This window comes from Pectinophora gossypiella, chromosome 8, assembly GCF_024362695.1.
Source record: "Pectinophora gossypiella chromosome 8, ilPecGoss1.1, whole genome shotgun sequence".
In the NCBI taxonomy this organism is placed as follows: Eukaryota; Metazoa; Arthropoda; class Insecta; order Lepidoptera; family Gelechiidae; genus Pectinophora; species Pectinophora gossypiella.
Window position 1 is genome coordinate 5,602,193 of NC_065411.1, and position 26,587 is coordinate 5,628,779.

General features: G+C 37.8%; 1 protein-coding gene across 1 annotated transcript in view; it reads right to left on the reverse strand.

Moving 5' to 3' along the window:
* LOC126368904 (putative inorganic phosphate cotransporter) overlaps positions 1-13,755 on the reverse strand; it is a 32,619-nt gene extending 18,864 nt beyond the window's left edge. Inside the window, exon 1 of the mRNA XM_050013136.1 lies at positions 13,614-13,755. The gene's annotated coding sequence lies outside the window, so the exon portion shown is untranslated. The remainder of the gene's footprint in view (positions 1-13,613) is intronic.
* Between the last annotated feature and the right edge of the window lie 12,832 nt (positions 13,756-26,587).

Here is a 26,587-nt window from a genome sequence, read left to right on the forward strand (position 1 = left end):
TTATAAAGTTATAACTGTCATTTTCTTAGCCACCGAAAAGGATAGGGACGGGAAGATACAATTTTTGTTTTTAACTTTGGCCGCACCCCGGACACTTCACACAAAACAATACAATACAAAATCTCTTTATTTCTCTGAAAATAAATATTCAAATAATAAACTATTATAATCAGTTAGCTAGTACAACAGGAGGTTTTATTGCTAAGGTAGCAATCTCTTCCAGGCAACCATTAGGTATAGAAAATGAATTTAATAAAATCTTAGCAGGATAAACAGTGCAAAATAAAAGTAAAAATAAAATAAATAATGTAAGCGTACCTACATTTATAAACTATATCAAAACACCTCGTTTTACACAGACACTACTCATTGAAGTTTTCGTACAGGCGCATCTGTGTAAGTGACATCTGACGCCCATACGATTGAAGACTAAAATGAGACCGAGGGGGGTGAGGTAAACTTAGCTTAGCCACTGGTGGGGAGCGGAGAATTGCTTTAGCAAATAACCGAACAGAATTAAACCGACAGCACTCGTTTAACGAGTTCCATTCCAGAGAGATTCCTATTTGTTTCGTCCGGTGTATTGTTTCATTCTCTCATTTAATAAAAAACAAAACAGGTGTCAATTGGCTGTTCCTTTCTTTTTCGGCGGATTTGAAAATGAAAGATATTTGTAACTTAAAATAAAATTAGGAAGTGAATGCTGAAATCAACACTATATTAATAATTGTTGTATTATGGATTGATGTATTATGGATTTTTTAAAGAACGTCTAGGGCCCTGTGCCGAGGTTTTTCTTGCAGCTTCTTTTCCCCGGCTATACAGGTTGTGAGAAGCTGCAGTAGTTTTAGGCGGATGAGTCGTTCGTTATGTAAAATTGACGATTCAAAGTGTAACTATGTTACCTATTGTATAAAGATATTTTTGAATTTGAATTTGAATTTCATGTATTGATAGGCGACACCAGTTTTTGAATAACGTCCTGACTCTGTTCTGCATTGACATTGTTACGCATTAATTTAGTAGGTATCGATCAAAACACATACCTCAACTGCAAGAATGCACAACAGCTTGCAATCAAAGTATATCTATTTTATTTTCTAATAATGAGATAACAAGGTCTACAGTGGTTTAGCAATATTTCGCTATCATGGTCAATATCGTGTGAAGGTCGATTACTCAATCGTAACGTTCACGGTTCAATATCTACTACGATCGTATCAAAAATACAGTTTCAAAGGCATAATTGATATTGAAGTAGATTTTAAGAGAAAAACAGTACTAACAAGGTCGAAAAGGCATTTGTAAGTTGTGTGGGTAACATAATATATCCATAGGTTTGAAAAATAATTTCAATATTAACACAGTTGCCTCGATCGCACTATAATCATATTTGGTCTAACAGAAAGAGGCGTAGCATGGGTATTTAGTTCATCATGCTGTCCTGTGTGTGTCCCCAAATTGCGAATATAGTCGTAATAAATCCATACTAATATTATAAATGGAAAAGTCTCTGTGTGTGTCTGTTTGTTCGTCCGTCTTCCACGGCAAAACGGAGCGACGATTTGACGTGATTTTTAAGTGGAGATAGGTGGAGGGACGGAGAGCGACATGGGCTACTTTTTGTCTCTTTCTAACCCCTACTTCCCTAAAATGGGGATGGAAGATTGAATGGAGCATTTCGCAATTTTCAAGGTAGAAAGCTAAAAATTGGTACGGACGGACTATTTGTGCCTAACAAAATAATCATGCATCATGTTTTGTGGAAATCTGTCCCCAACCCCTCCAAAGAGGGGGTGAAATTTTCGCAGTTTTCAAGGTAGGAAGCTGAAAATTGGTACATTAGGAAAGGGAACCCAGAATTTAACGCGAACGAAGTTGTGGGTAAAAGCTAGTAACCTATATACACACATCCCACTGCTGGACACAGTTATGTTATGTTATGTTAGTGGGCTCTGTTTTCCGCATTTAGACTCTAAGATGGCCCATTATGCGTGTAATTTTTGACTACGTAAGCCAACCTATCTCCTTCCAGAAGCCCAGAAGCCACCCGGGGTTTTCACAGGCTTCGCGGAGCGACCCCATTCCTTTCCCCGTTGTGCTGACACTCCCGTGCATTCCAGGATTACATGGGGGGCAGTTTCTTCTGCGTCCAGACAGCCTCTACAAAGTGGGCTGTCCGTTATCCCTAAGTTAAATAGGTGTTTGTTGACTAGGCAGTGACCCGTAATACTGCCCACTACTATTCGGAGGTCATTGCGGTTTACTGCTGGACACAGACCTCCCCTCTATCAACCGAAGCAGGCACGTAGCATACTTACTTCAGCTAATATATTAAATAATAATATTAAACGACGCCATCGTAATTATTCGCTTTTTGATTATATTTTGAAAACTTGAGTAAACGCACTAAACGCTATTTATTATATATCATCAGGTTTGACATCAAAGACATTTAATAAGTACCAGTTTTAAAAACCAGTTACAAGTGGCAAATTCAATAAAAGTTAAATTCGGTTAAAGCATGAAAATATTTGTTTTGAAAAGCATTTAAAGTAGGTAGGTACAACTGTCACGTACCGAGAATGGTTGTTGAGTGAAACTCTTTCTAGTTTGTTGAAGTTTTATATATTTTACTACTTTTACTTACTCAATATTACATCAAAGAGACTTGTAACAAAAAGAGCAAAAAACAATATTTATACAAAAAATATTATAAATAGCTATTAATTATTAATGAATTAATCATTATTTATACGGTCAGCATAGCGCGCCATCGACACCCCATTTCAAGACCATTCAACTCAACTAAGTTCATTCTCAAGACCTTAAAATTTTATTCCAAAAACTAAGTAAGTTTTAAAGAACCTACAAGCCAGAACGAGTAGTTTGTCCTAGATGGCAAGTAGGTAATTAAACTGCTAGTGGCATAAATTGCACCGTTGCAATCTGTTTGCAATAGGTACGCAGCTCGGATATCCGAAACGAAAACTCAAGTTTTACTAGTGTTAGATAAAACAGAATCGATCGGCATAATCTGAACTCAAACATCACTATGCTAACGATCGTCACAGCACTGACGTCTCTACTTTGACAGATCTAACTCGTACCGCGCATTACATAAACAGCCCACTGCTGGGCACAGGCCTCCCCTCTATCAACCGGAGGGGGTATGGAGCATACTCCCCCACGCTCCTCCAATGCGGATTGGTAGAGGTGTTTTTACGGCTAATAGCCGGGACCAACGACTTAACGTGCCCTCCGAAGCACGGAATCATCTTACTTTTTCGGACAATCAGGTGATTTAAGCCTGAAAAGTCCTTACCAAACAAAGGACAGTCTCACAAAGTGACCGAACTTTATCTGTACTGAAATAATTAATCACTAATTGTACTGAACAAGACGTTACCTTCTATAAAAAGTAATAAATTCATCGAAAAATTCACTTAAGTTGTTATGATTGAAATTCAACTCGTTAAAGAATTATCTGTAAACACGCAAAGTGTTATTTAATGATTAGTCACAGTTATAGAAATATTATTATTTCTGCATAACATAAAATGAAGTCTTCAAAACAGATGGACAGATGTCAACCAAGTTTGTTTTGTATGTTTTTTTCTATATTCTTAACAATAATATTGATGAATAAAGCAAAGAAGACGTATAATAGATATCTACTTAAAAGCAGATCTATGCCAAACGACCCGCATGAGTAAGATAGGTAAATAGGTACTTACCGTAATTTAAAAATAAATCAATATTAAGCTTAAGTGTTAGCCATATAATCTATGATAGAATAAAGTAGAAGATAAATGACTTATAAGTATACTTAGTTGGTTGTTGAGATGTTTCTGAATAAATTATATAGCTAATAAAGTCCAGTACTCTCCATACAACATTTTACTAAAGGCCAATTAAACGTGGCATGTTCCTTTTTTAAAAAATACATTCGGATGTGATTTTTGTTACCTACTTTTCCTGCTTTTGTATGGTACCCATATCCGTATATCTCGTTTACTATCAGGCTTAAATAAATTATCTTTATGATTTTATAGTGCGTTATAACTTTCATACAGAGATTTAAGTCAGTTTCACGTCAAAACGGTGCCCCTTACAAAGCATCTGACTTAACTACGTACTTACGTTATAATTGTAATTTTGCGCAAGAAATTGTTTTTTTTTGTTTTTTTTTCTTTTCATAATATTAATTTATTACATGTCATAAAGTTCATTCTCATTTATCGTAGCGGTTATCCCGTTTCTCACTAGGTCCTCTTAACTAATTTGAAAATTTAACAGACATGGTTTTATAAAGAAGAGACTGCCCTGTCCGAGCTTCCAATCAAACATAAATTCGAAAACAATTTTGAGAATCATTCGTTTGGGCCCGTCCTGGATTCGAACCTGTGACACAGTAAGAGTTAAGCGTTCTTTCAAGTGGGCTACCACGGCTGATTTTGTACAAGATATTGAATAAACATTGAAAGTCAAGCACTAAGTCCTACTTGAAAACAATTGATGTGTAGTCTGATTATCTTTACAAAGATATCTAGATTGTGTGTTGCTATGAAACATATTTGGATGATTTAGTTTCCACAAGGTTTCCACTTTAAAGTATTTGTGCCCTGTTAATGGCAATAGGCATGGGACTTAATAAGTCCAAATTTAAGGTCACATTGGTTATACATTACCTTTATGGGATAAGGGTTCCGCATCACAACTGGGTAGTTTTCTAGGTCGAAGAAAAATTATTAAATTTTAGTTACTGAAGAAAGACAGATCTAAAGGTCACAAAAATCCTTTTATTTTTCTATTTAACATATATATGAATTTTATTTAAGAAAAATGTAATAATTTGTGCGACATTTTGACACGTTTTCCTAACCACCGGTTGCTTTTTCAAATAAATGTAATAGGTAGTAATTCCGAGTTTTGACGCTGAGTAAAAGTAACTGATTTGACTAGCCTATTTTTAATGTTAAAGCAAATATTTTAAAGCTGGACAAAAAGTCAAAATAATTTAGTAGTTATGAATATTCAGTTTCTTTATTCACGTCATTCTATGATTATTACCTAATTAGGTGTCTACTTTAGAAATTTTAAGAACTGACACTAAAAAGAAATCAATGATTTTACATATATTATATTTATTTAAAACTAAAATAAATCTAACAGCGTTTTGCCAAAATAATGCCTCCAGTGAGGTGAGTATACTAATTTAGTATAGCACCTACATTTTCTTTAGAAACTTTTACTAAAAATAACCAAGTGGGTAGTTAAATTATTTTTATAGACATAGAGCAATGGGTGCCTATTAGTAAACTGGCAAAACATGTGCTTGGATAACGAACTGTGGCAGAAGAGAGAGGAGGCCTTTGCTCAGCAGTCTTCTTCTTCTTCTATCGAGTCGGTTATTGTAAGGTGTATTACCAACCTCAAGGCTCATCTAAGTAGTAACCGGAACTTCCGGTTTAATGTGCCTTCCAAAGCACGAATCATCTTACGAGTACGTTCAGACAATCGGGTGATCAGCCTGCAGTGTCCTAATCAAACCAGAGCTCACAAAGTAACTTTTATGATATGTCCCCACCGGGATTCGAACCCGGATCCTTCCCGAATCTCTCCGGTTCGTAAGACCAAGGCTCAACCACTGGACCACTGAGGCCGTGAGCAGTGGAAAACGCTAGGAGAGACAAAAAAATCACGTGGAACACTGTCGATTCGGAACTTGTGGTTCAACTTGACCTAGTAGTCCAAATCGCGTAATAGTTTGCCGATGCTAATTTCGTACGGATTATTTAAGCAGTTTTTGATCATATATTATGTAAATATGCAAATATATTTATTATTTATATTAAAACATTAAACGAAAATAACTTGGACATTGAATTATTTACGATATATAAAGGTTGAGGTTGTTTTTCTTCATACGAGACTTACTTTTAAGTTCTTAAGTAAGTAACTAATTCTGCAGTGAGAAGTTTTTTAAAACAAAGAGCCTTTGAAATGTGCAAAGGTACTTTTTACGTGACTGAACTTGTCTATAAACAAAATAAAATGACTACCTACCACGTTGGTCTAACAGAAACCTCAGTGAGATGTGGGTATTTAGTTCTTACGATGGATGTACCTTTTACTACCCCATTGGGAGCGTGAATTATGACTATTTCATTTTATTCTTCTCAATTTTTATTATACTTAACAAATTTTTATAACTTGAATTCATTCATTTTCTACAATTGATGATTGCTTTGTTTAACTTATTTTTTACTATTCTATTTCAGTATTTCGAACACAATTCTTGTAATTGTTAATGCGCATAAATACTCATTATTCCTTCATTAATTTATAGTCGTGAGCTTATGACGTATTATACTCGTAGGTTTGCCACGGATGACAATAACTAGGTAATTGACCGGACAAATGGGAAACGCTGAGATTTCTGACCATTTCAACCTTAAATTTAATAGATAAGAAACAACCTTGACGGTGCCCTATTGGGCGCGAACATTGACTCAAGGCGAGGATTATATTTGAAAATGAAGACCCTAGTGAGCCGATAGCGATAAGAGCTGAAAGGTGGTAAATGTCTAACGCCGCGGGGTCATTACTGTCCCATTGCTGAGCACATGTAATATATAAAGCAATTATACTTAATTATGGATTATGGAGATTAAATAGAAGTCGAACATCGTGTCTTATAAGGAAGTGAAGGAATTGGTCTTTGATAGACAACAATGGAGAATGCTACACCGACAAGAGCGTGGCTCGAGCGTGGAGATTAATGATGTGATGACTTAATCTTCTTCTATCGTGTGGGTTGTGAGGTGGAGTACCAATCTCATCAACCCTGGAGTCAGGGTTACTATTGAACCGCCAAAGGCCCCTGACATGGCTCAAGTAACGACTACTTACTTACCATCAGTAAGTAGTAACCGGGACCAACGGCTTAACGTGCCTTCCGAAGCACGGATCATCTTACTTTCGGACAATCAGGCGATCAGACAGTAATGTCCTAATCAAACTAGGGACGACAAAGTATGTTTTGTGATAATTGTCCCCACCGGAAATCGAACCCGGGACCTCCGGATCGTGAGCCCAACGCTCAACCACTGGACCACGGAGATCGTCGATGACTTAATTATGTGTGTATTAAATTGTCGTCTGCGATAGTTTTTTAGCGTTACATAAGAAAGCATAATATAATTTACATCGTATTGTCCTAACATTTTACGGCGTCGTGTTAAGAAAATTATCGGAATTTATTATATCATTGTTTATAACAAATCGTATGGGTAAATTCCCCTGCATTTCTATTTTTTAGGTGTAAACAAATAAATAATATGTGTAATCTGTTACGCTTACTGTAGTGGGTAAAACCGTAACTGAAAACATAACCCGTTCAATCACTTAGTCTTTGTATATTGTTATAATGACAAGTTAAGTACGCGTGTAAAGACCACAATGGTGCTTGGAAAAGTTTGGTTGGCAATAACGAGCCATTTTAATTTAGTCGTGTCAAACGAGTGAATTTAACAATTTTATAAATAGCCAACAGATTTTTCTTATTCTGTCTTATTATTATTTATATTATTATATGCAAAAAAGTAACTATGTCTTCTGGTTACGGTTTCACACTTAAGCGACTGAACCGGTTTTGATGAAATTTACTAAAGAGATCAACTAGACCTTAGGACAAAACAAGTATACATACTTACCTGTATATCTGAGATATTTCAATGTATTTTATTTTTATATCTACAAGTATTATTAAAGTGCACTATCCCTTTACACAAAACCTTCCAATAACACCACTTTTGTTTTAAGTTTTTGTATTTCCTGTTGTGTGCAATAAAGTATTATGAACTGTATTGTGTATTTTGTTTTTGTGTAGTATTGTGTTGTTATGATCTTATTTTTCCATAATGGTCACGCGAACTGAGTCGCGGGAGCTGGAGAGAATATATCTTACTTCTATATTTCGACTTCACTTCTTCTTCTTCTTTTTTATATTTTTGATTCCATTCTTTTTTTCTTCTATAGTCTCTGTGGAATTATCAATTTATTTTAAGTGCAGTTTTCACGAACACAATTTGCTCGACCATTATAAACGACGAAACGGCTCACCACCTATTTTGGTCTAAAGCTCAGTGAAGTGTGGCGATCTTGTGATGGTTGTACTTCTGACCACCCCAATTGGGATATAGCCGTGACCTTATGTTATGTGCCATACTGAAATGAATACTAAGTGAATACCTAGAATGCGTTCTGCTGGCTTAGTCTTGATATGACCACAGACCACATTCATTCATAGATTGTCTTCAAGCTGTCTTCTGATTGCGTGTTGCTCTACACCCCATTTGGGAAATTAATTGTTATAATGATGATGAAAACGCAATGTAGTGTTTCTTTGCGTTCTACTTTAAGACGTTAACGAAAAATGCCAACTTGATGAAGGAATAACTGTCCTATAGTAGAAGAGCGGATCGTATCAAACTCTATATAATGATTAGGGACTTTTGAGAGTACGTTCACCACAAAAAATACAGATGGTGTACACACGATACAGGATTACAAAGAAAAACAATATGACCCCATGAGGAGAGACAGAAGACACAGCTTATTTCAAACAGAAATAATGAAAGAAAGAAAGAAACATTTAATTTTTAGGACACCACATACACGGATTACATATATAATATACATTACAATGACATCACATCAAAAGACAAATAACGCACACGTGAAAACAGCGGCGTTGTTCAGTTTTAACGTAATTACCTATTTTCTCATTACTCGGGTACATAATTATTCCAAAATACAACGTTATAGAAGCAGAAAATAATTGTTGCTTGATATTTGGATCACATTATGTATAGAATTATATTGCTATCTATATTGCTTCTCTTTATTTTGAGCAGAATAATAATATGTGGATGATTTAATTGTACCTGGATGTAATAAAAAGGGTCATAATTTATACTCAAAAACAAAGATGAAAGATGCATATGTCTGTTATCCATGAAATTAGAAGGTTAAACGAAGGAAAATCTGTACAGCGCTATCTATATTGATGTTGAGGTACTCACCCTGGAAAGTCCCTTATTGCCTCCTACACAAAACGCTCCAGGATTAGGAGAGGCAACCCTATATTTCTAGAAAGCCTATTCAAACAGTGACATCTATATACTTTCCCATCGTGGTAGTCGATGACGTAGGATAAGTCACGGTTCGCTCTCGTACTATTACGCGAAATATGTATTTGTTCATTGTTTTAAGTTTACGCGGTTATTATCATAATTAAAACACATAATAACGTCTTCTTACCGCGTTTAAAGCAGGGATATGAGTGATCATGGCACTTGAAACAGTGTCGAAATATCGGGAGTCTCATATCCCTGCTTTAAACGCGGTAAGAACCCGTTATTATGTGTTTTAATTATGTATTTGTTACCTATCTCTATTAACTGTCTATTATCTTTCTGTGACATATCGTCTAGATCCAACTATAGGCCTATTTCTTTGGCAACAATCGTAGCTAAGATACTCGACAGTTTACTTAATTCACAATTAGAGCGGTACATACATTTACATGATGCTCAATTTGGCTTCCGCCCGGGACTGTCAACGGAGAGCGCAATTTTAAGCCTTAAGAACACTGTCGAGTATTATACTAAAAGAAATACTCCTATCTACGCATGTTTCTTGGATTTGTCCAAAGCATTTGATCTCGTAAATTACGACCTGCTTTGGACAAAGCTAAAGGAAGCTAAAGTACCTAGGGAGATTGTAGGAATTCTTCGGACATGGTACTTGACGCAATTAAATGCAGTTAGGTGGGGAGGGACATTGTCTGATGAGTATGGGTTGGAGTGTGGTGTGAGGCAGGGGGGGTTAACCTCACCCAAACTCTTTAACCTTTATATGGATGCCCTGATCGTCGAGCTCAGCAGCATGCATGTCGGATGTCACCTGGATAACGTATGCATTAATAACATCAGCTATGCAGATGACATGGTGTTGCTGAGTCCGTCGATCGGCGGCTTGAGGAAGCTCTTACTGGTGTGCGAGAGTTATGCTGAAAAGCATGGGTTAAAGTATAACACTAGTAAGAGTGAACTTATGATTTTCAAGGCGGGTAACAAATGTCCTTCTGATGTTCCCCCTCTTATGTTAAACGGATCATCTATAAAAAGAGTTGGTTCTTTTAAATACCTTGGCCATATGATGACTGAAGATATGCGTGACGATCTCGATATGGAGCGAGAGCTAGGGCTCTGGCGGTCAGAGCGAACATGATAGCCCACAGGTTTAGCAGATGTACAGCTCAGGTTAAGATAACTCTTTTCCAGGCTTATTGTACCTCGCTGTACACTTGTAGCTTGTGGACTCGTCACTCGCAACGATCATTGGACGCCTTACGCATTCAGTTCAATAATGCATTCAGGGTGCTGTTGGGGCTGCCGCGTTTCTGCAGTGCCTCGGGTATGTTTGCGGACGCGCAGGTAGATGGCTTTCACGCCATACTCCGCAAACGGTGCGCTGCGACCCACTGCAGAGTGCGTGCCAGCACCAACAGCATCCTGGCTGTAATAGCTGATAGGTGGGACAGCAGCTTTATAAAGCACTGGACCCATCAGCATTTAAGCGTGTGCCATTATGGTGTTTTATAGCTTTTAAGTATTTTTTTTTCTTGTATTTTAGGTTAGTACATATGGATGTAAATTTGTCCGAAATAAAGTATATTTTTTTTTTTTTTATTTATTAAGAAGAGCGATTCAAACGCCCGAGTAACATTTATAGTTGTTGGTAAACTCCTCAACACGACTCGCCGGCGTGGTCGACGATTTACCTCATTCAGCGCTTATCGCTTTCGGCCTTAGGATTTCATTGATTACCTATTTTTTTCCTCTTGAACGACGCCCTGAGCCGAGGTTCGCCCAACTGAGCAACCAGACCTGTTATCGTAAATATTATACAGAGTGAGAGCCCTCAACGCTCCTTACTGTCCGGCCAAGTAGTCAATGCCATTCGCGGCAAATCCACATCAGAAAAAAAATTGTAAAATGTATTAGATACAGTTATCAGCTTTGTCACATTTCTCTTTGTAGATGTACTTCACCATTTGTGCGGACCTGTGTGTAACGATTCAAGTGCGTCGAAGATTCCCCTAAAGTTGCAACGAGTTGCAACCACTAATGGGGTAGACAGAGCTACAAGTGATTGAACACAACAGCAGCATTTTTTTTGTATCACGAGAGGCTGCGGGTCACCTAATAGATTTTGCTCTGCCCATTCCGATAAGTATGCGGGCGTGAACGAATGTGTTTAAATAGTACAACGTTTATAACTTTAAAAACTTGTGTCACGACGAGATGTCGATGTCATAAAAGTTTTTTGCTGATAACGATATTTGTTTTAAGTTGTAGAACACTTGACTGTAATCTAGTAATAAAATTAAACCTGACAAATAACATTCACACTGTAATTGCTATCAACAGTATCATCTTGATGTAGTTTACATTATAATGGCTTTAACGCGAGATTACGAATTATAATTTGAGGCATAACATAACATAAACTGCCTATATACGTCCCACTGCTGGGCACAGCCCTCCCCACAATGAACCGGAGGGGGTATGGAGCATACTCCACCACGCTGCTCCACTGCGGGTTGGTGGCGGTGTTTTTACGGCTAATAGCCGGGACCAATGGCTTAACGTGCCCTCCGAAGCACGGAATCATCTTACTTTTTCGGACAGTCAGGTGATTCAAGCCTGAAAAGTCCTTACCAAACAAAGAACAGTCTCACAAAGTGATTTCGACAATGTCCCCATAGGGAATCGAACCCGGACCTCCAAATCGTGACCCTAACGCTCTAACCAGTAGACCACGGAGGCTGTTGGTTTTTTTTTTTTATTTGAGGCAATCCAGTTATAATATTTTGTTACTTCCAGTTCAACGGCCCCAGTGGTCCAGTGACAGTTGATCGTTGAGCTCAAGTTCCGGAGGTCCCGGTCCGGATCCTGGTGTGGACATATCGGAAAAAATACTTTAAGATCCCTAGTTTAGGATACTACAGGCTGATCACCTGATTGTCCGAAAGTAAAATAATCACGTTAACCGTTGGTCCCGGTTCCTACTTTCTGATTTACGTAAGTAGTCGTTATAAATATGAAGTGTGTCAGGGGCCTTTAGCTCAATAATAACCTTGACACCAGGGTTGATGAGGTTGGTAATTCACCTTACAACGCGAACGCACGCGATAGAAGAAGACTTCGTTTCCTCTTCTTCTTTGCGAGTCGATGGCGATCGATACTAAATTTTTGCTGACCAATAATTGTCCACGCCTACGGCATTGTCAGTGGCTTCGCAAAGTTCTTTAATAGTGCAGGTGTTAGGGCACTTAGAACAGCACAAAAGGTGAGCCATATTTTGTGGTGATACTCCACACTCGCACTCATCGCAACCATCAACTAGGTATCCCCACCTGCAGAGATTATCCTTGCAGCGGCCAACCTATGTCTGGAGCCTATTTAAGGACTTCGTTTCGTATGCACAGAAATTCAGCGTGAAAATTCGCGATAGCCCTGCTTAGATAACGCGTGCCTAACGTGTCATGGGTTCAAATTCCTCGGTGCTTGAAACCACTGAATTCGACTAAGATTGAATCATAGATAATTGATTATGTAGTTTACATGATTTATGCCTGGGTAATTGTGGGCTCTTCCCTTATTCTCTCTCTCTCTCTCTCTCTCTCTCTATTTAAGGGCTGCGCTCTTGTCTTCCCTTATTACATGATAAATAAATATAGCTGGTGAGATGCGGGTACTATACATCGCTAGTCATGATGCTATGTTATGTATGTATGTACATTGCAGGCTTGTATTACCAGATTGTCCGAAGAAGAAAGATGAATCCGTCTTCGGAAGGCGCGTTATAAACCATTGGTCCCGAGCTATCTTGTCATGTTGCTATGTTATGTAGAGGTATGTATATATGTACCTTAGAGGCTTGTATCACCTGATTGTCCCAAAAAGAAAGATGAATCCGTCTTCGGAAGGCGCGTTATAAACCGTTGGTGCCAAGCTACTAGCCCAAACATCTCCAATCTAACCCGAATGATGGATAGAGTACGCTTTATACCCCGTCCGGCTAATTGAGGGGAGGCCTGTCCCCAGCAGCAGGTTTTTTAGGTATGTATGTACGGTCACGACCATTAATACATATGTATACACTTTGGTACCATGTCACATTAACTTTTTTGACAAATTGAACTGTAAGTCTCACTAAATGTCAAATATGTTAGTGCGACAGAGTCCTAAAGTGGGTACATTATATTGCTCATGACTGTATGGAGTATGAATCTTCAGCAACCACATTAAAAAGGCATCCTCACCGACTATCCCGCAAGGAAAATTCTATATATACCTAAATGCGTACCTATCTGGTTGTAATGCAGAAACGTGGATCACGATTTTAACGTTACAAATAAATACACATCATTACGGACATGTATTTTAATAAGCCGCAGACCTACTGAACAATAAACACTATATATGTATTTAAATTAATTTTCAAAAAACCCTGACAATAAATATGTTAATACTTACGAGATACAATCCAAGCGTCGATAAACACTTCCTTACAATTATCCCATTCACTTATAATTGATTGACACTTTTATATTAAATAAATATAAATAAAATTAAACACTATAGAGACGACATGAATGGTCCGTGTCGCCCAGTAGACTGTCTAGTAAGCGCCCGCGCAGAACCATGGTCACACCACACATCAATAATTATAACTCTAGGCTCGACTCCTTTCTACTGTAAGCTACCATGAAACCGATTATGCGTAATTGCCACTTGCTAAATGCCAACATGGCAAAAACTAGTAAATTAAAGATTAATCGTTCAAAACTTTAAACTAGTATAAAATAACATCAATTGACGATTCAAAGTGTAACTATGTTACCTACTGAATAAAAATACTTTTGAATTTGAATTTGTATTTGAATCGACATTTAGAATTAAAATTAACATTGGTACTGATTCCGGTACACACCATCTAAGTTTATTTTAAGTTATATTTACCTGTAATTTTCTTATCCGTCGGAAAGGAAAGGGACGGGTAATCGACAGGGATAAAATTTAAGGAACACACGAAAATTTTAGGCCGAAATTTAAATAAACCTTCCAAAATGTTATAATAACCCGACAGAATTAAATTAACAGCACACGTCAAACGGATTGCATAGAAGCGATATGCCTATTGTAAGCGCCCGGGTTATTCTTTCATTTTAAAATTAACAGTTACTTTGTCAATTATCCGTTCTTTTCGACGAATAATAAATAACTTGAAATAAAATTAGAAGGTGTCTGCAAGAATCAGGGGCATTATTCCACACATAAAGACACACATAACATAACATAATAAACTGCCTATATACGTCCCACTGCTGGGCACAGGCCTCCCCTCAATCAACCGGAGGGGGTATGGAGCATACTCCACCACGCTGCTCCACTGCGGGTTGGTGGAGGTGTTTTTACGGCTAATAGCCAGGACCAACGGCTTAACGTGCCCTCCGAAGCACGGAATCATCTTATTTTTTCGGACAATCAGGTGATTCAAGCCTGAAAAGTCCTTACCAAACAAAGGACAGTCTCACAAAGTGATTTCGACAATGTCCCCATCGGGAATCGAACCCGAACCTCCAGATCGTGAGCCTAACTCTCTAACCACTAGACCACGGAGGCTGTCAAGTGATAAACACACACCAAAACTTATATAAAAATAGCTTTATTACCTAACATTTAGGCAGATGAGATCAGAGTACAAGAAAGCATAATTTGAAAAAGAAAATCAGTCAGTGTCCTTATTATTAAAGAGATTTTATAGCGGGAATATTCCCGAGGACGGCACGTCACTGATCTCAATCATTACTTCTGGCTTTCTAGTTTTACGTTTTTTATCTTTAAATTAAATTTTACGAAAAAATTACATAATATAGGAGTATGGTGCATACTACCACGCTGCTCTACCGCGGGTTGGTGGAGGTGTTTTTTCCAACGGCTTAACGTGACCTCCGAAACACGAAATCATCTTACTTTCGCCCCTGGATATGTGTTTGGTTTTCTCCAAGACCATCGAAGTAGAACCTTTGTTTCTATTAACGTTTAGTAAGGCTTGATATTCGTATAAATCCCTTACCATATAATATTAGAGCGAAGTTAAAAATATATCGAACAATTCTTGAGCAATGGTTGCTTTTCTTCGTGAGAATGGCATATTTAAGACGTCAGTAGTCCTAGTATTAGAGCGCGTCGGTATCCCGATCTGGAGCTTCCGGGTTTGATTTCCGATGGGAAACTTTCACAAAAATCACTTTGTAATATCTAGTTTGGTAAGGATATCGTAGACTGATCACCCAATTTTCCGATCTTCTTATCGAAAGATTAGGTATGCTATTTTCTTCGTTATCCTATTTCGATCTTCGGTTGCAAGTTGGAATCTCAGTACGGGCCTAAATCAATGATGTTCGAAGTCATATCCGGATTATAAATTATTATTTATGACGTGTTCAGCGGTGAAGGAAAACATCATGAGGAAACCCACATTGCCGAGGTAAGCGAGCCAACCTATATGCGCTGGTTTTCCCTTCGCAGATTGGAAGGTCAAACAGGCAGTCGCTTCTGTAAAGAACCGGGCCTGTCAAATCTCGAAGTTAGTTAAGCGGACCCCGTGAAAAACGGGATAACGCTAGAGAAATGTTCGTCCTATTTCGATCTAATTTTTGAGCCAAGCCAGTTGCGATAAGTGTCATGATCATCACGCAATCTTTTCTTGGATTTAATTTAATCTTTTGTAGAAGAGCCTTGGACTTACTGATAATGTTCAAGACGTTTTACTTGCCGAGTCTTGAAATAGCAATAACATAGGTATTGCGAACTATGTTTATTGCTCATCTTCTCATGTAATGAAATCATTAAGAAATGACTATATAAATGCCAAAAACTAAACGTGATAAGTACTTCACTTTTTACAATCTATACTAATATTATAAATGTAAAAATGTGTGTGTGTGTCTGTTAGTTTTAAAGGCATAAATGTTGAAGTAGATTTTAAGAGAAAAACAGTAGTAACAAGGTCGACAATACATTTGTAATTTGTGTGGGTAACATAATATATCCATAGGTTTTGAAATTTAAGTACGGGTACTTTTAAATTTAAGTACCATGGGTATTTAGTTCATCATGCGATGCATGCACCTGTGTGTGTCCCAAATTGGGAATATAGTCGTAATAAATCCATACTACTATTATAAATGGGAAATTCTGTGTGTGTATATCTGTCTTTCATGGCAAAACGGAGCGACGAATTGACGTGTTTTTTTTTAAGTGGAGATAGCTGAAGGGCTGGAGAGTGACATAGTTTTTCGGCTGCTTCTTGTCTCTTTCTAACCTCCATTTCCCTAAAATGCCCGGTGAAAAATGAAATAATGCTAGAGAGGTAAAGATGGCACATGTAACAACTGTTACTTACTTATCGCGCCACCCGGTCCCGAATCACGGAAACATCTTACTTTTTACCCAACTTCGGCGAAGCAAAAAGGAGGGTTATATTTTTGACCGCTAAGTTTGTATGTATATGTATGTGTGTATGCACGTCTGTTCCAAACTAACTTCAAAACCACACGTAAGAATTTAACAAATGAGGTGACACTAGAAGCGTAGTCTTACTTGCCTGGTGGTTAGACAAGAAAATAGATATTTGACGGCAAGGATGTGCTGCCGCCAAAGGATGTTTTCGGGGCACCGAACTGAGCATAGCACCCCGCTAGTCACAAGTTGGTAGTGTGACTAGGGATCGACGATCCAAAAGTGTTGTGTTGGAAGTTGTATATATGCGTCTTGCTGTGTAAACTTCGATACCGCGTTTCACGACCGCTTGAAGACTGCATTATTGAATGTGGCGCCATCTGTTGCATGTGAGCGGAACTAGGTGGCCAACTTGTTGGGTCCGCTACAGGTAGGTAAGTATATAATAATATAGATATCTCTGATTTTCTTTCGAATAGTGATGTTAGACGATAGCCGTGCTTGTATACCAAGTTCGCTTACCGCGGCATAAGACCATGGCTATCTACTAAACATCACCATTCGGAAGAATATCAGAGAAATATACCTACTTACTTACCTATTTTCTTGTTCCATACTTTTTACAGCGTGATTTTCCCGTAGTCGGGTTTTAGTTTTTAAACTTATAAAGCTTAGTAAGAAACAGTTTCACAAAGTGATTTTCACAATATCGGGAAAAGAACGCGAACCTTGAGATTATAATATCTTCCTTGATACAATTTCTAAGTTTTGTTGTTATTATTTTTGTCGAGAAAACAATAATCTAGTGTTATCTACGAGTATCTCAATGTCATAGTAACCTAATAGATTAGGAATATAGACAGCATCTTCCTTATGTATAAACTTATCTTCGAAATAACAACTGATAGAATAAAAGCAACTCTTCATACTATTTAGGCACTTTTGGATTAATTTCGAATCCCCTGGTTGTTGCGGCTTCCGAATACTCCTGCTTATGGACGGTACTGAAAAGCATTGGCGTCCGAAGGACGTAATATGCGATCCTGACGACCCGATTACTCTAGCCATAGAGGCAGCCAATCAGCTCGCGACACCAAACACTTCAGGACCCCGATACCGATCCCGCCGGCGTGGTCGACGACTTCCCTCAATCAGCGCTTATCGCTGTCGATTAATTCTTTTAACATAACATAACATAACAAATACTTTATTGCACAAACAGGAAAAAACGAAATACAAAACAAAAGAGAAATAGAATTAGAGTTTTAAATATTTTTCCTCTCAGACGACGCCCTGAGCCGAGGTTCGAGCCCAACTGGGCATCCTCAGGCCTGTTGTCTTAAACGTTGTACCGGGTGAGAGCCTTCAGCGCTCCCCATTTGTCCGGCCAAGTAGTTATTGCCATCTACGGCAAATCTACAATAAGTCACATTAAAAAAAAAGGATTAATTTCGATAAACAAAACCATAGAAATTGGTGGCGTAAATTCACCCAAATATGTTGAATGTTTTAGGGATGGGTCTCTGTCATCTTTTTTTTTTTTGACGTGACTTATTTAGATTTGCCTCAGGACAAATGGGGAGCGCTGAGGGCTCTCACTCGTGTTGTGACCGTCTATTTGTTATATTATAAAAGTCCTTAGTTGCATTGTCGACTTTTTCCCAGTTCATGTATGAAAATGGTTATATTCACAAAAAAAATGGATTCCTTTTCTCGAATACGAAAGAGACAGACCGGAAAAGACTCTTACTAATATTATAAATGTGAAAGTTTGTAAGTATGGATGTTTGATACTCTTTCACGCAAAAACTACGAATGGATTTTAATGAAACTTTACAATACTGTAGCTTATGCATCAAAATAACACACAGGCTTTAACAATTAAAAAAATGGGAAATTCTTCCCGCGGAAACCGAAATTCACGCGGACGAAGTCGCGGGCGGGCGCTAGTAAGTAATAAAACACAAGCTAACGATACGTTGAAAGAATATATAATAAAAGTAATAAACCAATACAAATTGTCCACAAAATGGTTTATTTAAGACGAGGAAGATAGAGGAACGACCCAGGAAAATGACAATCTTAACCTTAACATTACTGTTTGATACACATTCATGCAAAAAAAGAAAAAAGGTGGAAAGGAAGAATCCTAACCACTTGCGCTGTCTCCATACCCTGAAAATAGCCCAGCTCAAAGAATAAGGGAAACACTTACTTGATCAGCTTCTTCACTCTTTTAACCAGGCCTGGTTTTTGTTGACAGCACACGCAATCACAGCAGTCTATTTATTATTATTCACAATGATGTTTGCAAGAATAAAAACGTAATATATATAAGCAGGCAGAAAACAAGAAGAAGAACAAAAACGTCACTAACACCGTCGGGGTTCACACACTCAAGCAAAAAGTTTTTAATTATTTGTTTTTAATTTATGAAGTCTTTTTGGTGTTTCCCTTGGGTAGCTAGGCGTATTAACAGAAATAAAAAAGACAGCACAAGTGGCTCGAACATCATCCCCCACCTTGAAAGGTTTCCTTTCAATAAAGCAAAAATATAACAAAATAAAAATTAACTCTAAGTATAACAAAAAAGCAATAAAAGAAATGAAAAGCGGTGCGTTTTTAAGTTAAATGAGGGAGGGGGCATAAACGAACCACAGGTCGTTTGAATGTACCAGTTTTAGTTTTGACTAATGCAACTCTAACTTGATTATCGTCTCCGTAAAAAGTGCGTATTATAATACCTAACGGCCAATGCAAGGGCGGTGAGTTGTCTTTCATCATAACAACTACCGTTCCTTCCTTTACTGGACACGTATCTGTGTTCCATTTGTCACGAAGCTGAAGTGTATGCAAATACTCATTACTCCATCTTCGCCAGTACGAGTGCACAAGTCTGTCTAGTAACATCCATCGCGATAACAAATTCTGACTCACTGCAGGATCATTAACGGAAGGTAAATGAGCCAGTGGAGCGGTATTCAAAAAGTGAGCAGGAGTTAAAGGTAAAGGTTCACTGGGGTCTTCACTTAATATTCCTAGCGGTCTGGAATTCAGCAAAGCCTCAATTTGACAAAGAACTGTCAATAATTCTTCGTACGTTAAAATCTGAGAACCAATTACGCGAAATAAATGCGATTTAAAACCTTTAATCGTAATTTCCCATCCTCCTCCAAAATGAGGAGCGTTGGGAGGGATCATTTCCCAAGCAATGCGGTTGTTAGCCAAAGTGGCTTTAAATTCAGTATCAAAAGCGTCAGACTCTAAAAAGTTATAAAGTTCGTTCAAATATGACTTAGCACCTATAAAATTTGTGCCATTGTCCGAATAAAGTTTTTCTACTGGACCTCTTCGAGATAAAAATCTCTTAAAAGCATTCAAAAATGATTCAGTGCTCAAATCTGTAGCCACTTCAATATGAACTGCTCTAGTTGTAAGACAAATAAATGCGCATAAATATGCCTTTTGGCTTTTGACACCGCGTTTCCTATTTAGGGTAATAAACAGCGGTCCACCATAATCGACGCCCGTATGAGCAAAAGGTTTGGACATTTGCAAACGACATAAAGGTAAATTAGCCATAACAGGCGAAGAAGCAAGTTTAGGGCGTGCCCTAAAACATGGAACACATGAGTGCACTCTAGCACGAACAGTGCGGCGTGCGGAAAGTATCCAAAACCTTTGCCTGAGCAAACACAACATGTGTTGCGGTCCAGCATGGCAAGCAGTGCGATGAACAAAATCAATAAGAAGTTCAGTAATCCTATCTTTGTTAGGCATAAGCATAGGATGTTTATGATCGAAAGTCAAGTTAGCATTTTCCAATCGTCCTCCTACTCGTATAATTCCGTCGACTAAAAAAGGCCTAAGTTTTCGAAACGCAGCTGGACATTGCCTTTTAAGTAGCAACGCCTTTAATAAATCTGGAAAATGTTCTTTTTGAACAGCACGAACTATGATCCTTTCCGATGCGTTTAGATCATCAGTCGTAATATGGCCGCGAGTTTTTAAACGTTTCGTGAATCTTAATACGTAGACGATTGTGCGGAGCAATTTCGACCATTGGGAGACTCGTTTGCTTAATAAGCGTAGAGGCGATTCCTCTTTATCATCAGAGGGTACCGTAACATTAGATAATGTTAGGATTTTAACTTCGGGCAGATCATTATCATTTTGACTAGCCACGTAAGCTTTAATAGGCCACTCCAAAATATCATTGCGTACCCAATAAGGCGCGTTCATCCACGTTGGATGATCAACTAGCTGTGCAGGAGTAAGTTCTCTGGATAAGCAGTCTTGTATCTTTGTGACTCGATTCGCCACGAATGTCTTCAGTCTGTGTGGACTGGAATGAACCCACGTAAAACCAAAAATATTATCAAATTGAAAGCGGTTCGAATGTGAAACATCATTGAGAGACAGACAAGTGTCTGTGGGCGCACTAGCGTCCAACATCATGCGAGTCTTTGTGGGGAGTCTATCTTTAAGATCTTTTTTAGAACTCGTAATTGAGTCACCTAAAACAGAAGGGTCTGTTTTAAACGGCAGTGCTACGACGTGTGTACATGTCGGGTCGCGAGTAGTGATAGACTTATAAATCTCTTCACAGGCCTGTTCATCTTTACTAAACGTAGCGGAGCGCGGGGTAGAAACTTCTTCTACTTCCCAAAGTTTATTCATCATAGTATCTAACGATTGTCCAGTAAAAGCACATAACGTAGTATTATGTGTAACCTGTGCAAGATTGCAGGGAGACCGATTATGAATCGGAGCTTCACCCATCAAAATGAAACCAAGCGGGGTTTGAACTGCATCAGGTGTCCCTTGTGGGCCCTGAATATGTCCCGAAAGCAGTAAGCGCGGAAATAACTTAGCACCAATTAACATTTCAACCTCTCCAGGATCAGAAAATGTATCATCGGCGAGCGGAGTGCGAGATAAATAGTGTAACATCGACCTATCAATAGGCAATGTCGGTATGCGGTCAGTGATTTTATCAACAACCAGCGGTTGTAGCGGAAACGATACTTTATGATCAAAACGCGAGTGAATTACAACATTAGTAACCCCTTTCACTTGTTTTGAAGACCCACCAAACCCATTCACGGTAATTTGGCCGGGGAGCGTATGCATTTTTAAAGATAAGCGGTTGCATAGCTCAACTGTAATAAAGTCATTCATTGACCCATTATCAATTAGTGCGCGTGCAATATATTCGCTACCATCAGTATTTTTTATTACAACGCGAGCGGTAGCAAGCAACACCGTTTTAGCGCTTTGATTAAGCAGCGATGTTTGCGAGCAAAGCGACAACTGCGAAAACTCATTCGATGGCGGTTGTGCAGTAGCAGGCGCAGTGACAACGTGAGGTGGAGCAGGAAAAGGCGACGTGACTGCAGGTTGCGGCAGAGGCTGCGCAGGCAACGGCTTATCGTCACACGCTGCGGCTACATACACAGCACGCGACGGACCGGGTGTCTGTGCGGACGCGGGGGTGCAAGTAGTCGAATCATTTTGTTGCGGAAAATGCAATAATGAATGATGCGTTTTCGAATGGCAAATATTACAATTCTTATTTGAATTGCATGATAATGTTCTATGACTGAAACTAAGACAATTGCAACAACTATTATGTTTTTTAACAACACCATAACGATCTCTGGGACTTAATTTCATAAATTCAGGACATTTATAAAATTGTTCATGACCCGATTTTGAACACAAAGGGCATACTGCGTTTGCATTATACGAAGTTACAAAAGATTTCATAACTTTTGGGTTGTTAATAATTTTTGGAAAAGCTGGCGATTGGAAGCGATTATTATTGTTTTTATTGCCATAAATCTGACATGGTTTGTTACTAGTACGATCAATTATTTTAATTTGCTCTTTAATGAACCGAATCAAACTATCATAAGTCGGCAGTTTCTCTGATCGTACGGAATTTTCATAAAGGCAAGCAGTTTCCTTGTCAAGTTTTTGCAAAGCCAAAAATAAAAAGATAAAATCAACTTTATCTTTGATTTTTAATCGATCAAATGCACAAACTGATGCGGCAAACTTATCTAAAAAGTTATTAAGCCCATCAGCTGACGCCAAAGTCAGCGGTTTCAAATTAACTATCTGTTGTAAATAGGTAGTTCCTAGCGTGCGAATATCTTGATATTTATCAACCAAAGCAGAATAAATTGTGCTATAATTATCAGCAGTGGAAGGAATGTCAGCAATAGTAGTTAACGCAGATTTAGACAAAACTCCTGTCAAATAAAAGACTTTGTCTGAGTCAGTTAGACTTGTGTTGTTATGAACTGCGTTGTTAAAACATTCAAAAAATGTTGGCCAATTTTTAATATCCCCGTCAAACGTAGGCAAATTAATCGGCGGCAGTTTAAGACGCGGTTTTTCCATTGATGTTGATCTCAATTGGTCTACTGAGACTTGCAGTTGTTTCAAACTGTTTTTAATAGAAGAATAAATATCTTCAAAAGCGAGAAAAGATGAGTAATCAGGCTTATAAGTGGAATCATATTGTATTTTAGCGATATTTAAATTATCTAACGCGGTTAAATACTCAGCGCGTAATTGTTCTATATTTGCAGCTGAACTTATGAAGCGATTTTGCAACTCTTTTGTAGAAATATTCCGTGAAACGTCATAAATGCTTTGTAGTCTTTGAAAGAAAGCTTGCACTCGAGCTTCATTTATAAGAATATTAGGTGGCATGGGGCCCTCGACATCCTCGTCAACAGGTGCCTTTTTAGACATTGTAAATGAAATATAAAAAATGTATCAGCAATAAAATTAAAATTATAAAATAATAAGAAACAATTTTTATATTAATGCGATGCGATATAGAATTGGTTCTGCGCTCAATACGTAAGTAGGATGAGTATATCTAGTTAGTAGAATAACTTGAACACTCGTAACAAAATTGTGGATAAAAATGTGACAAAGTAATGCGTTGCGTTTTATTTTATTAACAAATCACTACTGAATATTATTAGCGAGCAGTTTTATTCAAAAAGAATGGTACATTCAAATGCAGATGCGGTTAATATGCGGTAAAATAATCAGCGAATAGAGAGAAATTGAGTATAGAAATGCAGTAAGTAATAAAGCAGTATAGAAGTAAATAACTACAGCCCCATCGGTCTGTAAGCTATTACCATTTGTTACTTATGAAAGAGCAACAAATTGCGGAATCAAAGAATGCGATTTTGCGGTAAGAAATTACTGGTTCACGGATATGAATCCGTAGTTCGAAGGACCATCTTATGTGTTTGATACACATTCATGCAAAAAAAGAAAAAAGGTGGAAAGGAAGAATCCTAACCACTTGCGCTGTCTCCATACCCTGAAAATAGCCCAGCTCAAAGAATAAGGGAAACACTTACTTGATCAGCTTCTTCACTCTTTTAACCAGGCCTGGTTTTTGTTGACAGCACACGCAATCACAGCAGTCTATTTATTATTATTCACAATGATGTTTGCAAGAATAAAAACGTAATATATATAAGCAGGCAGAAAACAAGAAGAAGAACAAAAACGTCACTAACACCGTCGGGGTTCACACACTCAAGCAAAAAGTTTTTAATTATTTGTTTTTAATTTATGAAGTCTTTTTGGTGTTTCCCTTGGGTAGCTAGGCGTATTAACAGAAATAAAAAAGACAGCACAAGTGGCTCGAACAATTACAGTTTTATGACCTTTGTAATGACAGTTCGTGACTGTTTTGTGTGAATAAGGATGTCTGGTTTCTCGCTCACATCAATAAAAAGAAACGTAATTGAAAATCTATGCTTTAAATTCACAGCCATATTCATTATACTTGGGCACTTTTTCTCATGAGGATAATTTCAAAACACAATCGTCTCGGAATTCCTTTGGCCTTTCGCGGCTCAATAATAACCCTGACACCAGGATTGGTGAGGTTGATAATTCACCTCACAACACACCATGATAGAAGAAGAGTCTTAGAATTGACTCTCTAAAATTAATACCTATATCAATAATTCTGTAACGTAACGCAGCATCACGTCTGTGTACTGTGCAGTTATATCTTCTTTTACTGAAATATTAATATAATTATAAAGCCAGGATAATATACATTATGCTTTTAAATAATGTAATATCATAATGATAATATACTTTGTAACGCCTTGACTAAAAGAAAAGCAAAGTTGTTTATCATTTACTTGTATCAGATATATTTCAAAGGATACCTAAAAAAATATCACTGCCTCAGGGACATCTGTATAAAGACACTTAGAAATAACTCTGCGTAATTTAAAGCCTTTACTTCGTTTACAATCTTAAAGGATAGGTGAAGTCTGGTCAAGGTTACGTTCCTCAAAAACAATATAGATGACGCTGTACATATTTTTCTTCGTATAACCTTCTAATTTCAAAGATAACAGACATATTATGCATCTCTTGTCATTGTTTTTGGGTATAAATGATGACTTATTACACCCACGCGCGAACGCTTGCCTCTCACTTTGAGATCGCAGATTCGAATGCAGCACAGGCCTAAATCAATGATTGTCGATTTATTTTTCGAATTCGTGTTTGGATCATAAATGATTATCTCAGCGGTAAAAGAAAACATCGTGAGGAAAACCCACATTCCCGAGAAATGCATTTTCGGAGGTATGCGACCTAACCTGCATTGGGCTGATTTTCCCTTCGCGGGTTGGAGGGTCAGACATGCAGGCGCTTTTGTAAAAAACCGGACATGTCAAATCTTTAGGTTAGGTAAGCGGACCCTGTGATTTAATTCAGACCTAACATGTATTGGGCTGGTTTTTCCTTCGCAGTTTGGAAGTCAACGGTAAAATGTTAAATGGTGATGTTTTCGTAAGTATATTTTCTGGTCTAACAGAAAGATCGGTGAGATGCGACTCCAATGAAGGTACAGTCCTGAACTTGTGTTATGTTACTTCCTGACAATGTTTTTGTAGATATTGATGTTGATATGGGACTTAAACATATCTCGCAAGGAGTGGGTATTTACATTAAATAATAAAAATAAAAATAATATATATATATATATATATTTTTATTTTCTCCAGTATTTTACAATACCGAAAATGTGGACCTCCCAGTAAGCAATTTAATATGCTCGTATTGGGAGTGACCACGCTGCTTCCGAGGGTTACAATATCATCATCATCAACCGTACGACGTCCACTGCTGGGCATAGGCCTCCCCCAAGGATCTCCACGACGATCGGTTACAATATATAAATACTTAACTTAAAAATAAACAAATAGTGAAATGAAAAAAAATAATTGCATGCATTAAAACATTATAACGCACCTCTGCTAACCCTTTCGGGGAAACAGGCGTGACGCCATGTTATATATACGGATAATGTCGACATAAAAGGCCCTCGGTTTTTCTCAATGACCCAGAAGTTATCAAGAGCCAAGTGCGTAGAATCCATCTTGAGATTACATCAAGAGATGAGATTAGTTTGTCTGTCACGTGTCGATAACTAAGATAATGCAATACGTAATAAGTAGTACGAATAAAAAATATACACGTGTAGAACCACTCATAAATTGAGATCATAAGTAACTGGAAACACATTTCCTATGACGAATTTTTATCCGTAATTCACAAAGAAAATAAAAATTTGGTTAGAAGTTTGGAAGGTCAGACAGGCAGTCGCTGCTGTAAAAAACCGGACCTATCAAATCTCAGGTTAGGTAAGCGAACCCTGTCAACACGGGTAGCGCTAGGGAGATAGATGTACTTAGATATAAACTCTTGCCTGTAATCTATAGCGGGGTGAGTAGAGCCAATAGTAACCAACAACAACTTGCAGCGACTGCTGATACGAATTTCTAAAATGAAGTTTTTTTATCTTTATTTGTTTTTTTTTATTTTTTACCCATCTTAATTAAAAAAAAATAATTAATGAGCTTTGTCTCAAAAGTGACAATGCAACCTCATAGAAAAAATAAAAAATAAAACAATGC